At 43.4% G+C, this 14,779-nt stretch overlaps 1 pseudogene; it reads right to left on the bottom strand.

The window, feature by feature from the left end:
* Window positions 1-737: 737 nt before the first annotated feature.
* LOC129637641 (spliceosome-associated protein CWC15 homolog) lies at window positions 738-2,057 on the bottom strand (annotated as a pseudogene).
* Between the last annotated feature and the right edge of the window lie 12,722 nt (window positions 2,058-14,779).

Here is a 14,779-nt window from a genome sequence, read left to right as displayed (position 1 = left end):
AAGATATTTTGAAACTAAAAATTAGGGAAGCCTATACACAATTTAAATGGGGGAGAAGAAAAAAACAAAATAAAGTCAGATTGTTTACATTTTACAGGCTTCAATTAAGCACATAAAACTGTACTGTTTATTTCTCCATGAACTTTTGTGAAATTCAGATCACAGCATGTCATTTATAAACCTTTGTCTTTCTTTTTTTTTTTTTAATTTTATTTTATTTTTAAACTTTACATAACTGTATTAGTTTTGCCAAATATCAAAACGAATCTGCCACAGGTATACATGTGTTCCCCATCCTGAACCCTCCTCCCTCCTCCCTCCCCATTCCATCCCTCTGGGTCGTCCCAGTGCACCAGCCCCAAGCATCCAGTATCGTGCATCGAACCTGGACTGGCAACTCGTTTCATACATGATATTTTACATGTTTCAATGCCATTCTCCCAAATCTTCCCACCCTCTCCCTCTCTCACAGAGTCCATAAGACTGTTCTATACATCAGTGTCTCTTTTGCTGTCTCGTACACAGGATTATTGTTACCATCTTTCTAAATTCCATATATATGCATTAGTATACTGTATTGGTGTTTTTCCTTCTGGCTTACTTCACTCTGTATAATAGGCTCCAGTTTCATCCACCTCATTAGAACTGATTCAAATGTATTCTTTTTAATGGCTGAGTAATACTCCATTGTGTATATGTACCACAGCTTTCTTATCCATTCATCTGCTGATGGACATCTAGGTTGCTTCCATGTCGTCTACACCTTTTGCACAGTTCTTGAAGACAACATCATCATCCCACCTTCTCTTAACTTTGAAGCTGGCCTGAGGCTGGGATGGGCCAGTGGGATTAAGGACAGGGTTTCCACTCAGAATGTTTTCTATAGGACTCCCTTCTTCTTCAGCTTCTGCTCGTGTTCCTTCCTGGCCTATGCTTCAGTTCTTTCTGTTTTAATTTTTTTCCAGCTCTGCAGGAAGAGCTGCAGTGTCATCACCATCACTCTCCTCTTCAAAATCTTCATCTTCCTCGTCTGTTAGACGGTGGTCTACATCAAGCTTGGCCGCAGGAATCTGGTCCAATGGAGCTTCTTTGACACTGAAGAAGAGGCTGTGTGTTCTCAGGCTGGCCGATCTCTATTTTTACTTTGCAGCAGCAGCTCTCTCTGTGTTCCAGCTCTCTCCTGAAATCACAGATTCACACGTCTTCAGGGGCATCCTGAGTGGTCTGTCTATATTTTATCTTTGTATGAGAGGGTAGTTCTCTGCTTGAATACTGCTTTGAGCGTTTGTTCAAATCACCTTCACCTTTTCCTCTCCCACCTCTTCTTGCAGGTTCAAAAGCTGGCTGAGCTGCTGTTGCCATCCTTTATGCTTCGGGTTGTCACAGGGAACCTGCAGACTCTTCACCCCTGCCCCACTCGGCGAGCGGTGTCCCTCTGCAGAGTCACCTGCTCACTGTATTCTCCACGGCCACCGGAGACTGGAGAAACTCGTCTGAAGCTCTGGGGCCTCCTCTGCCTGCACTGGGTTCTCTGCCTCAACCTCCAAAGGACCTTTCCGGCCCCACCCACAGTCTGGTTTTCTCCTGCCACTCACTTTGGCCCAAGCTCGGATACAGCCTGTGGCCTGAGATCATACAGACAGACCATGCAGACGTCATTATGACTTTCAGCTCCCAGAAACCTCTGCGCCTAGGGCCAAAGGCCAAGACCTGGAAGGTATTCTTCATTATTTAGTTGGAGAAGGAAATGGCAACCCACTCTGGTATTCTTGCCTGGAGAACCCCATGACAGAGGAGCCTGGCGGGCTACAGTTCACGGGGTTGCAAGAGTCGGACACGACTTAGCAACTGAACCACCAACAACCACTGTTTTCTTTAGTTAATGACCCAATGATCTTTACACCAGGTCCACCTCATTCTAGTTAACAGCTGCAGAGTATCTAGATGAACCAGAGATGATTTTATTGTCTCCCTATCGGTGGAGATTTAGGTTATTTCCCAATGTTTCACTTGTATAAAAAATTCTGCAATAAATATCTATATCTATGTAGATAGATATAGACTCATATAAATATAGATATTTTTGCATATTTTTGTCAATAGCTCTGTAAAGTAAATTACTAGAACTGGAATTGCTTTCTCAGTGATATGCATTATTTTAAATTTTGATGGCTACTGCCAGATTTTCCTCTACAGTTTTTGGACCAATTCATAGTTCCCACCAATGGGAATGCTGTTTGACAATAACCCCACTGATAATGCACACTATTATTAATCTTTAATCTTTTCCATACCACATGAAAAATTGATATCTCATTGAAAAATTTTTGCATTTATTTTTTGTTATTGCTATTATTATTACTTATTTATTGGCCACTTGTATTTTTGTCCTATAATTGGACTATTAGTGTCTTTTCCTCATTTGGGAGAGGGAAATAGCTGTTTATCTATCATGTATATTGAAAAGGTCAATTCAGATAAGGTCAAGAATTATTGAGAATGATGACAAAAGAAACCTCAAATAGAGTCTCTGATCCAAAGAGAAAACAATGACCTCTCACATATGGTTGCTTTGGTTGTGAGAATGGATTCAATCTGGAGCAGTCACCTAATTGATGGTCTCAAGGAAGAGCTGACAAGCAGAATACATGCTAAGCAAAGGAGGGCTAAGTAAAGAGCATCCTGAGACATGGCAATTGTTAATCCATGTCATGTTGCCTCCCTCACCTCTGCACCTGCCCCAGCAGCTCCAGGGAATGCACCCCTGGTGTGGGAGAAAAATTCAGGGGACAGTCACTAAGGAAAATGCACAGAGCTATAGCTGTGAAAAGAAGAATCTCTCTGAAAACTGTGGTATCTTAGAACTCAGTGATGAACACTGGAAAACAGACTACAAAATACGTGTCCAACCATGTGCCCCTTTCTTCCCAGTAAGGAGTGTTGTCCAGAGTTGAAAGTGGGGGCAAGGGGGAGAGAATGATGAAGAGAGCTCTCTTCCACACTGAGAACAAAATTGATTATTTTTATCCCACTGTTGGAGGCAAGATCAAGCCTTGTACTTGTTCAAAATGCAAATTCCTAGGCTTCAACCGAGATGCATGGGTATCAGAATCTCCAGAGGAAGGGCCCAAGAGCTGTGTGCTTAGCAAGCACTTCAGGTAATGCAGGAAACTGGAGGAAAATTTGCCCAGGGACCCTGGTTCTCAAAGTTGGCTGCATAGTAGAACCCCAGGAAGGTTCAAAACAAAACCCCCACGCCCCACCCAGAAAGCTTCTAGTTTATTGGTCCGAGATAGAGCCTAGGCCACAGGTTTTGCTGTTTGTTTTCAGCTCTCCTGGTGATCCTACTGGGCAGCTGTGTTGAAAACTGCTTGGTTTCCAAAATGGTCAGATGATTGGAATCATATCAGTCTTACCAAGCAGCCTGACCAAAATGCAGACTCACAGGCCCCAGCTCTGAAAGATGCTAATGGGACAGGCCTGGAGGAGGCCCTGGGAAAAGGTATAGTTACAAGATCCAGTGGGATAGCTGATTTAGTTAACTCACAAGGTAGAATGATCTCCCAAGAAGACAAGTCCACATCATGTTTTAAGACAGAGAGATAGGATCAAGGAAACAGTAGCATTCCAGAAATAGTGGGAAAATGGCACCCATGTGCATGAGGGTGTGGGTGTACCTGTGTGTATATATGTGTGTGTGTACGTGTGTCTATATGCGTATGTATATACACACGTGTATGTGTGTGTATACATGTGTCTCTGTGTGCCTACATGGGTATGTGTAAACATGTGTGTAGCTGTGTGCAGCATGTATCTCTGTGTGTGCATGTGTCTATACATGTGTATGCATGTTGTGTGTGTGTTATGTATGTGTGTGTATGTGGTGAAGGTGGGGGCAGGGAAAGCCCTCTGCTTCTGTGTTACTCCCTGGATTCACCTTGAACCAACAGGTAAGTTGTTGAGTCCCCAGACATTACTCTGTGGAAGAAACACCACAAAGTGGCCTTGGCTAGTTTACAGAATTTCTTTTTTTTTCATGCTTTTTTTTACCTTTCCAACCGGTAGCATCACTACTGATATGTGCAAGGCCCCTCCCCGTCCCCTTTTAGCCACACCCCCTTTCCCACGCCACTGACCACGCAACGCCATGGTTTCAGGATCCGTTTCCTGTTTCTTTCTGTGCAACGAGTGTGTCTACTGCCGGCTCCTCCAGGCTCTGCCTGTCCTAGTGATGGACACTGAGGAGCCCCACAGTGAGTGTCCTGGGGGGAACATTCCTGCCCGTGTCCCCTCCTTTGGGAGTAGGCTTGCTGGATTAAAGGATATTCTTGGATGGAGGATCTGCCGTAGCCCTGCCAGGGTGCCCTGCAGCCGGCTGCACACACCACAGGATGGAGCTTCGTGGAACCTCCCTTCCCTGCCTAAGCCTTGTACATCTAGCTTTCCAATTTTGCCTGTCTAGGTGGAGAAGGAAATGGCAACCCATGCCAGTATTCTTGCCTGGAGAATCTCAGGGACGGGGGAGCCTGGTGGGCTGCCGTCTATGGGGTCGCACAGAGTCGGACAAGACTGAAGCGACTTAGCAGTAGCAGTAGGTGGGAAGTGATCTCTTGTTCTTGTTTAATTGGCATTTCTCTTATTACTAAATGATTTGAACATCTCTCCCCATATGTGTTCGCCTTTTAGATTTCAAATTTTCTTTTATACCAATGTACCTCCTGTGGAATTAGTACTATTAATAAATTGATGTACCTTCCTACTGGGCATCATTTCAGAGGAATCTAGGAGAGCATGGCTCTTCCCACATCTCCTCCCTGACCGTGAGCCTAAGGAGAGGTGGGCTGGCACTGGGGTTCTCTCTAATCAGTTTCCTGTAAGACAGAGACAGAGCTCTTTGCTGGCAGCCAGCCACTTCTGCCAAGCAGCATGAAATATGAAAAGAGGCCTGTGATATCCTTGCATTGTCCAGAGTCATTGCACTAGACCACTTCCCCTGACCAATTTCATGCTCCTTAGCCCATTTTCCCCAAGTATAGACTCACCTCTCTTCTTAGACTCAACCCCAACTCCAAATACCATCATATTGGAATTAGAGTTTCAACATGAATTTGGAGGACACAAATATTCAGTCCCTTGCCCTGCCTTTGCCTGCAAGTAACAGTGCACATGAAGAGATCATTGCTAAGATATCAGAGAACTGGTGGAGGCTTCCAACTTCCAATCCTCAGCACAAACAGAACCAGGAAAACGAGGGGCCCTGACCAATGGGCTTAGCACCTTCCCCCTGGAGCAGTGGCCCCCAGAGCAGTGTTCACACACCCTTGGGAGTTACCGGACAATCCTCTGAGTGAGGTACAGGAAGGAAATATTCAAATTTCTATTTCTACTTAGTTTTATCTCATTTTAATTTCTTATCTTTGTATGCTTATACATAATAGTATTATATTGGTATAATTTAGAAAATAATAAATGTACACCCTTTGGGGTAAATAATAGAAAATTTTCTCTTAGCAAAAGGAGCTTGCTATAGGTCCTTGCTGGGCTTTCCTGGTGGCTTAGTGGTAAAGAATCTCCCTACAATGCAGGAGACACAGGAGATGCAGTTTCGATCTCTGGATCAGGATGATCCCCTGGAGGAGGGAATGGCAACCCACTCCAATATTCTTGCCTGGAGAATGCCATGGACAGTAGGAGCCTGGCAGACTACAGTCCATGGGATTGCAAAGAGTTGAACACGACTGAAGTGACTTAGCACACATGCATAGGACCTTGCTACTCAAAATGTGGTCCAAGAACCTGGGCATTCGTTGAAAATGCAGAATCTCAGGCCTCACCCCAGACTGACTGAACCAGAATCTGCATTTTAACAAGACCCCCATTGACTGTTGGTGCAAGAGTGAGAAGCACTGCTTTAGAGCACTGCCATTGATATAGTTGACCGTGAACCTCTGTCCTTGCAAAATTCCAAACTGCCAGAGGAAGAAGGTTGGTCTGGCTTGGATGAAAAGTCCACCCCATCAACCATTGCTACAAAGGGGCCAGGTTCACTGGACAGAAAAGCAGCAGCTGAGAACCACTTCTGTGGACAGAAGAAGTAATATAGATACATCCAGAAAAGACATACCAGGACCTACCCACAACACATTTTGTGAACATGTGGCCTGTGTCATTCTCCTCTGAGAGAGAGGGAGGCACTGTGCCTGGCTGAGTATATACAGGATTCAGGTGACTGGTTCCCATGTGAACCAAACCCCAAATTCTTAATAAGCATCTCAGCCTGGCCCTGTGGGAATAGGCTTCAGCTTTGTTACTTGATCTTGAGCCTCAGTTTCCCTTTAAAAACACAGTCGAATCAGCCAAGGTCTGGCTAGAGCTAGCGCATCACAAGTGAGCCAATTAGAATTTTTCCAAAGTCCCTGTTGTGCCCTTTGTATGTAATCTAATTAACAAGCTCTGCCCTGCTCTCTCCAGTTCATAAACATTTTGACAGTGAGTGTGAAGCTCAAGTGTCCATTGGCTTAAGAACCGCACCCCACAGCAGCGCTTTATTCCTTTGCCATTTCTCTCCGGGGGGTCCCCAGTGGCCCATGAGTACTCATACATCCAGCCATCTGCTGTAGCTAGCATGCGGATCTGCCCTCTTTCAGTCCCCACCTGTTGTCTGTAGAGATGCCCGAAGAGTCTCTCCCCACCCCAGCCCTCTGTAAAAATGCCCATACCAAGCATGCTGTCCTGTCCTTGGATGTCTCTAAAGTCTCCAAAACTCAGGGTTCCAGGATGGCATCCGGTTCTTTGCAAAAGCAAGGAGAACAGCATTCTTCCCAATTCTGGGCAACACTCTGACCCAAAGACACAGATAATATGCTTGAGTCTAGAATTTCATAAAATATCAGTCTTGAAAAATTTAATAGAGCCCCCAGCTCTGTTATGTCCTAAATCCAACCCTAAGTTTTAGAACAGGAACTTCTATTCCCTTCATCCTTCTTTCTCTGTCATCTTTCCTCTACTAAATGCCTTTGGCCTCCTCCAGTTTAAAAACAAGCTTCTATAGGTGTGAATGGACATTGTCAGACAGGGCACAGCCGAAGGAAGGGGTGGTTAAGAAGAGATGGAGTGTTTTCTTTACTAGCGTCAGCTAGTAAAAAATACCCTATTACAAGTATAACCTTGTTATTTTTGTATCGCTCACTACCCCCAGGTAGTTCTCTTTTCTTCAATTGATCTATGTCCCTTATAAAGTACCACAGCAACTACTCCTACAGTTTGATACCCAGATTCTTCAAGCTGGTAGAAATGAGCATGATATGTATGGATGATCAGAGCAGAGTCAAGACATTGCAGAGTTCCAGTGGAAGAAGTTCGTGGTCAGTGGCTCCAACACCAGTCAGGGACGTTTACACAGCATGGCTTTAGGAACCACTGCTGCCTTATCATCACACTGCTCAATCTGTTGTTTTGGTTTATTTGCATCATACATAATCGCTTTGTTTGTTCTAAGTAAACACCCAGCCATGCCCAGTTCAATAGCTTCTGCGGTTGAAATATTCTTCACCACCCCACAACATGCATCTCCCAGAAAGACTGAAACACGGGCACATTTTTATCAAGTTTAGACAAACTGCAGGACTGAGGTCAGTCTAGAGCAACAGTTTCATCTTCCGTGGGGCAGGAAGCAGGCTATTAGGTCCTTGTGATCACCTTGAAGAAGAGCTGGCTCTGTCCACACTCCTTTGCTTTGTTCCTGAAGGGGAGGGGACAACATATTTGAGGCAAACATGAGTCTTTACTGTGCTGTGTGCTCAGCTGTGTCCAACTCTTCACCATCCCCTGGACTGCAGCCCACCAGGCTCCTCTGGCATGGAATTTTCCAGGCAAGAATACTGGGATGGGTTGCCGTTTCCTTCTCCAGGGGATCTTCCCAATGCAGGGATCCAACCCACATCTCTTGTGTCTCCTGCATTGGCAGGCATATTCTTTACCACTGCACCACCTGGGAAGCCCTACATCATAGGCTAAATAACATCTAAGAGGATTGAGGCCTTTGTGTCAGTTGCACAACTTAATGATGTGCTGGCTTATTAAGCCATCCTTCAACTACCTGTGGGATCTACCCAACTATCTCCCCCTAACTGACTGTATTCTCTGCTGCCTTCCTTCCATGTTTATGAGGCCTTTCAGATTTCCTCTGTGCCAAAGGCTTGGACCCTGAGGCTGGTTTCTTATCTTTCATTTCTTCTGCCTCAGGCAAACTATACATTCCTTTTCTTTGACTTCAAATTGAGCTTTCTCTTTAGGCAGGTAGCCAGGTCCAAAAGGCCTAAGATTCTCCCACCCAAAGACTAAGCTGGCTGTGTGGAATTAACTTCGTTCAGAAGAATGAGCCTTCCCCAACTCCTGGGGCATCCCTCAGGCACCAGCCACAGTTCCAGAACCCTAAACCTCCTCCCAGACACCATAGCTTCCAAGATGTTACCTCCCTAATAGGCCTCTCTCCTAATGCAGAAAGTGGACAAGGTTTTTATAAGCAGACTTTGATCCGTCAAGTTTATCTGCAAAGGGCTATAACTTTAGAAAATGAATTCCCTGTCAAGTTTCTTTCATTAATAGTGAAGAAAAAAAAAAAGGTATGCAAGAAATGGTCTGACTGAAGGGATTACAATTAATGTAGTGTCTATTTCTGAACACCTAGATTTCCACACTGCAGTAGAAAACTAAGTCACTCTAGTTGGATTAATGCCCCAGGAGTTGGGTTAATGGATATACTTGAACATGTATCTCTCCTCCCATTGAGGTTGCTAAGTAGAGACTTTCTAGCTAATGTCAACTAAGAAATTCTGCCCTCACTTTCTCTGTGTAACAAACATAACAAGCATAGATATTTCTGCAGCCTTTCATTCCAGGTCTGACCAAGCTTCACCTAGAGACATTTGAGAGTGAAGGGTTCCTACTCTGTGTTGGGAATGTAAATTGATGGAGTCACTATGAAAAACAGTATGAAGGCTTCTTCAGTTCAGTTCAGTCGCTCAGTCGTGTCCGACTGTTTGCAACCCCATGAATCACAGCACACCAGGCCTCCCTGTCCATCACCAACTCCCGGAGTTCACTCAGACTCACGCCCATCGAGTCAGTGATGCCATCCAGCCATCTCATCCTCTGTCATCCCCTTCTCCTCCTGCTCCCAATCCCTCCCAGCATCAGAGTCTTTTCCAATGAGTCAGCTCTTCGTATGAATGGCCAAAGGACTGGAGTTTCAGCTTTAGCATCACTCCTTCCAAAGAAATCCCAGGGCTGATCTCCTTCTGAATGGACTGGTTGGATCTCCTTGCAGTCCAAGGGACTCTCAAGAATCTTCTCCAACACCACAATTCAAAAGCATCAATTCTTCAGCACTCAGCTTTCTTCACAGTCCAACTCTCACATCCATACATGACCACTGGAAAAACCATAGCCTTGACTAGACGGACCTATGTTGGCAAAGTAATGTCTCTGCTTTTGAATATGCTATCTAGGTTGGTCATTACTTTCCTTCCAAGGAGTAAGCATCTTTTAATTTCATGGCTGCAGTGACCATCTGCAGTGATTTGGGAGCCCCCCAAAATAAAGTCTGACACTGTTTCCACTGTTTCCCCATCTATTTCCCATGAAGTGATGGGACTAGATGCCATGATCTTCATTTTCTGAATGTTGAGCTTTAAGCCAACTTTTTCACTCTCCTCTTTCACTTTCATCAAGAGGCTTTTGAGTTCCTCTTCACTTTCTGCCATAAGGCTGGTGTCATCTGCATATCTGAGGTTATTGATATTTCTCCCGGCAATCTTGATTCCAGCTTCTGCTTCTTCCAGTCCAGCGTTTCTCATGATGTACTCTGCATATAAGTTAAATAAATAGGATGACAATATACAGCCTTGACATACTCCTTTTCCTATTTGGAACCAGTCTGTTGTTCCATGTCCAGTTCTAACTGTTGCTTCCTGACCTGCATACAGATTTCTCAAGAGGCAGGTCAGGTGGTCTGGTATGCCCATCTCTTTCAGAATTTTCCACAGTTTATTGTGATCCACACAGTCAAAGGGTTTGGCATAGTCAATAAAGCAGAAGTAGATGTTTTTCTGGAACTCTCTTGCTTTTTCGATGATCCAGCAGATGTTGGCAATTTGATCTCTGCTTCCTCTGCCTTTTCTAAAACCAGCTTGCACATCAGGAAGTTCACGGTTCACGTATTGCTGAAGCCTGGCTTGGAGAATTTTGAGCATTACCTTACTAGCATGTGAGATGAATGCAATTGTGCAGTAGTTTGGGCATTCTTTGGCACTGCCTTTCTTTGGGATTGGAATGAAAACTGACCTTTTCCAGTCCTGTGGCCACTGCTGAGTTTTCCAAATTTGCTGGCATATTGAGTGCAGCACTTTCACAGCATCATCTTTCAAGATTTGAAATAGCTCAGCTGGAATTCCATCACCTCCACTAGCTTTGAAGGCTTCTTAAACAGCTAAAAATGAGCTACCATATGACCCAACAATCCCACTCCTATGCACATGTCTATACAAAACTTTAATCAAAAAGATACAGGCACCCCAATGTTCATAGCAGCACTGTTTACAATAGTCAAGGTATGGAAGCAACCTAAATGTTCCTCAGTGGAGGAATGGGTAAAGAAGTGGTACATATATGCAATGCAACACTACTCAGCCATCAAAAAGAATGAAATAATGCCATTTGTAGCAACGTGGAAGGACCAAGAGGTTATCATACTAAGTGAGGTAAGTCAGACAGAGAAAGGCAACTATCATATGATATCATTTAGATGTGGAATCTCAAGTATGATGGAAATGAACTTGTTTACAGAATGGAAACAGACTCAAAGACATAGAAAACAAACTTATGGTTTCCAAAGACAGAAGGAGGGGAGGGATGGAAAAATCAGAAGTTTGGGATTAACAGATACAAACTACTATGTGTAAAACTGATAAACTACAAGGTCCTACTGTATAGCACAAGGGAACTACATTTAATATATTGTATTAACCTATAATAGAAAAGAATATATCTATATATATCTGAGTCTCTTTGCTGTACATCAGAAGCTAACATAACATTGTAGATCAACTATACTTCAGTGAAAAAAGTTGTAAAGTGAAAGATTATATTGTTAAGATCCACTCCTCTAGGGGATGGGAACACTGATCCACCAACTAATAGCCATTGTTATATCTTATATATACATACTTATATCATTTTATATAATTAGAACAAATCTTGGGTAAGCATTGCCTTTTTAACTTAAGGACAACTTTCATATTTTGGTTAAAACTTAGCCCCTCATGACTTCTATCCATCCTATGAGAGGTAAACTATTAATAATAAAAATCTATCCTGCCCTTTCCAGCTCTACGCCATAATGAGCTTCCCTACAGCTCTCTCCAACCAGTTTTTACCAAAGAAGGGACAACTAGTCTACTTTCATTTAATTTTACTACCTCAAGTGAAGTGAAACTCTGGAAAAACAAAACTTTTCCCTTCAGAAATACTTGAAACTTCCCAAATTTCTCACATCAGTTTACTGAACAGAAGTTTAGCTTTGCCCACCCTCTAAAGGGACGGTCTCAGTACTTCCTGAAAGCAATGTTTCATTATTTTACAGGACACTTTCTCAAAACATTTGCTAGCTTTACTATTTTACTTAAAATTTTTTTTAACTTAAAAAAATTGAAGTATAGTTGATATACATCATATTAGTTTCCTGTGTACAATATATTGGCTTTATACTGCTGTATATTGTAAATAACCACCACAATAAATCTAGTTAACATCCACGACCATATGTTAACTTTATTCTTTCTAAATTCTTTTTTTACTGTGGTAAAAGTCACATAATATAAAACATATTGTTTTAACCATATTTATCTGCACAGTTCAGTGGCGCTAAGTACATTCACATTGTTGTGCAACTCCCACCATCATCCGTTTCCCAAATTTTTCACTTTCTAAGCTGAAAATGTGTACCCATTAAACACTAACTCCTCATCTTCCCTCTCGACCCCACACCCACCCTCCAACCCCTAGCATCTACCAATGTTCTTTCTGACTCTATGAATTTAACTATACCTCGTACAAGTAGAATCAAACAATATTTGTCTGCATCTAATGTGTATTGGAATGCATTTTAAGGTTAACTTCATATATATCCTACAAACAGAACAACAGCCTGGTTCAAAATTGGGAAAGGAGTCCGTCAAGACTGTATGCTGTCACCCTGCTTATTTAACTCTATGCAGAGTGCATCATGTGAAATGCGGGCTGAATGAATCACAAACTGGAATCAAGATTGCCAGGAGAAATACCAATAGCCTCAGATATGCAGATGATACCACCTTAATGGCAGAAAATGAAGAGGAACTAAAGAGCCTCTTGATGAAGGTGAAAGAGGAGAGTGAAAAAGCTGGCTTAAGACTCAACATTAAAAAAAAAAACCTAAGATTATGGCATCTGGCCCCATCACTTTGTGGCAAATAGAAGGGGAAAAAGTGGGAAAAGTGACAGACTTTATTTTCTTGGGCTCCAAAATCACTGCAGATGGTGACTGCAGCCATGAAATTAAGGCGCTTTCTCCTTGGAAGAAAAGTTATGACAAACCTAGACAGTGTATTTAAAAGCAGAGGCATCACTTTGCCGACAAATATCCATATAGTCCAAGCTATGGTTTTTTCAATAGTCATGTATGGATGTGAGTTGGACCATAAGGGACACTGAGCACCAAACAATTTATGCTTTTGAACTGTGGTATTGGAGAAGACTCTTGAGAATCCCTTGGACTTCAAGGAGATCCAACCAGTCCATTCTAAAGGAGATCAGTCCTGGGTGTTCTTTGGAAGGACTGATGCTAAAGCTGAAACTCCAATACTTTGGCCACGTCATGTGAAGAGTTGACTCATTGAAAAAGACTCTGATGCTGGGAGGGGTTGGGGGCAGGAGGAGAAGGGGACGACAGAGGATGAGATGGCTGGATGGCATCACCGACTCGACGGACGAGAGTTTGAGCAGATGGCATCACTGACTCAGTGGACATGAGTTTGAGCAAACTCAGGGAAATAGTGAAAGACAGGGAAACCTGGGTGCTACAGTCCATGAGGTTGCCAAGAGTCACACATGACTAAGCCGCTGAAGAACAACAACCATAAACAGATTACACCTTCTTGCTCTACAGTAGGTCCTCACCAGGCTCGGCTCTTCTGTCCCATATCTTACCTTAGAAGTGAGCAAAACTGATCAGACTTTCTCTTCTACTGACCACCATTGTACCCTATTTTGCTTAATGGAAAAACATAAAACCATTTACTGCTCTCCTTGCTCCTTGGTTCCATGGAGAGGAGGTGGCTGCAGAATATGCAAATATAATGTCAGCCTACTCTTTCAACAAGCTTTCAGGATCTGGGAGCACAAGTGGAAAAAGCTGGTCCCTGAGTGCAAAAAAAAAAAAAAAAAGTGACTTCCTAAACCAGAAGCACTTTCTAAAAATATATATCTGTTTCCTAAGTGAGTTAGAATCAATAGCGATGGGACCCCCAAAAGATTTTTTAATAAAGGTCCTAGCAGATTCTTACACAGGTTTACTGCCAACATAGATAGCATATTCAAAAGCAGAGACATTACTTTGCCAACAAAGGTCCGTCTAGTCAAGGCTATGGTTTTTCCAGTGGTCATGTATGGATGTGAGAGTTGGACTGTGAAGAAGGCTGAGTGCTGAAGAATTGATGCTTTTGAACTGTGGTGTTGGAGAAGATTCTTGAGAGTCCCTTGGACTGCAAGGAGATCCAACCAGTTCATTCTGAAGGAGATCAGCCCTGGGATTTCTTTGGAGAGAATGATGCTGAAGCTTAAACTCCAGTACTTTGGCCACCTCATGCAAAGAGTTGACTCATTGGAAAAGACTCTGATGCTGGGAGGGATTGGGGCAGGAGGAGAAGGGGACGACAGAGGATTAGATGGCAGGATGGCATCACTGACTCAATGGACGTGAGTCTGAGTGAACTCCAGGAGTTGGTGATGGACAGGGAGGCCTGGCGTGCTGCGATTCATGGGGTCGTGAAGAGTTGGACACGACTGAGCGACTGAACTGAACTGAACTGAACAAGGGGAGCTGTAGGTGTTGCGAGAGGGCATCAGAGGGCAGACACACTGAAACCATAGTCACAGAAAACTAGTCAATCTGATCACATGGACCACAGCCTTGCTAACTCAATGAAACTAAGCCATGCCGTGTGGGGCCACCCAGATGGGTGGGTCATGGTGGAGAGGTCTGACAGAATGCGGTCCACTGGAGAAGGGAATGGCAAACCACTTCAGTATTCTTGCCTTGAGAACCCCATGAACAGTATGAAAAGACAAAGTGATATGACACTGAAAGAGGAATTCCCCAGGTCGGTAGGTGCCCAATATGCTACTGGAGATCAGTGGAGAAATAACTCCAGAAAGAACGAAGGGATGGAGCCAAAGCAAAAACAATACCCAGTTGTGGATGTGACTGGTGATAGAAGCAAGGTCTGATGCTGTAAAGAGCAATATTGCATAGGAACCTGGAATGTCAGGTCCATGAATCAAGGCAAATTGGAAGTAGTCAAACAAGAGATGGCAAGAGTGAACGTCAACATTCTAGGAATCAGCAAACTAAAATGGACTGGAATGGGTGAATTTAATTCAGATGACCATTATATCTACTATTGTGGGCAGGAATCCCTTAGAAGAAATGGAGTAGCCATCATGGTCAACAAAAGAGCCCAAA

The sequence above is a fragment of the Bubalus kerabau genome, chromosome 23 (assembly GCF_029407905.1).
Source record: "Bubalus kerabau isolate K-KA32 ecotype Philippines breed swamp buffalo chromosome 23, PCC_UOA_SB_1v2, whole genome shotgun sequence".
Taxonomy (NCBI): domain Eukaryota; kingdom Metazoa; phylum Chordata; class Mammalia; order Artiodactyla; family Bovidae; genus Bubalus; species Bubalus kerabau.
The sequence above is the reverse complement of the archived record's forward strand: the minus strand, read 5'-3'. Positions and strand labels throughout refer to the sequence as shown.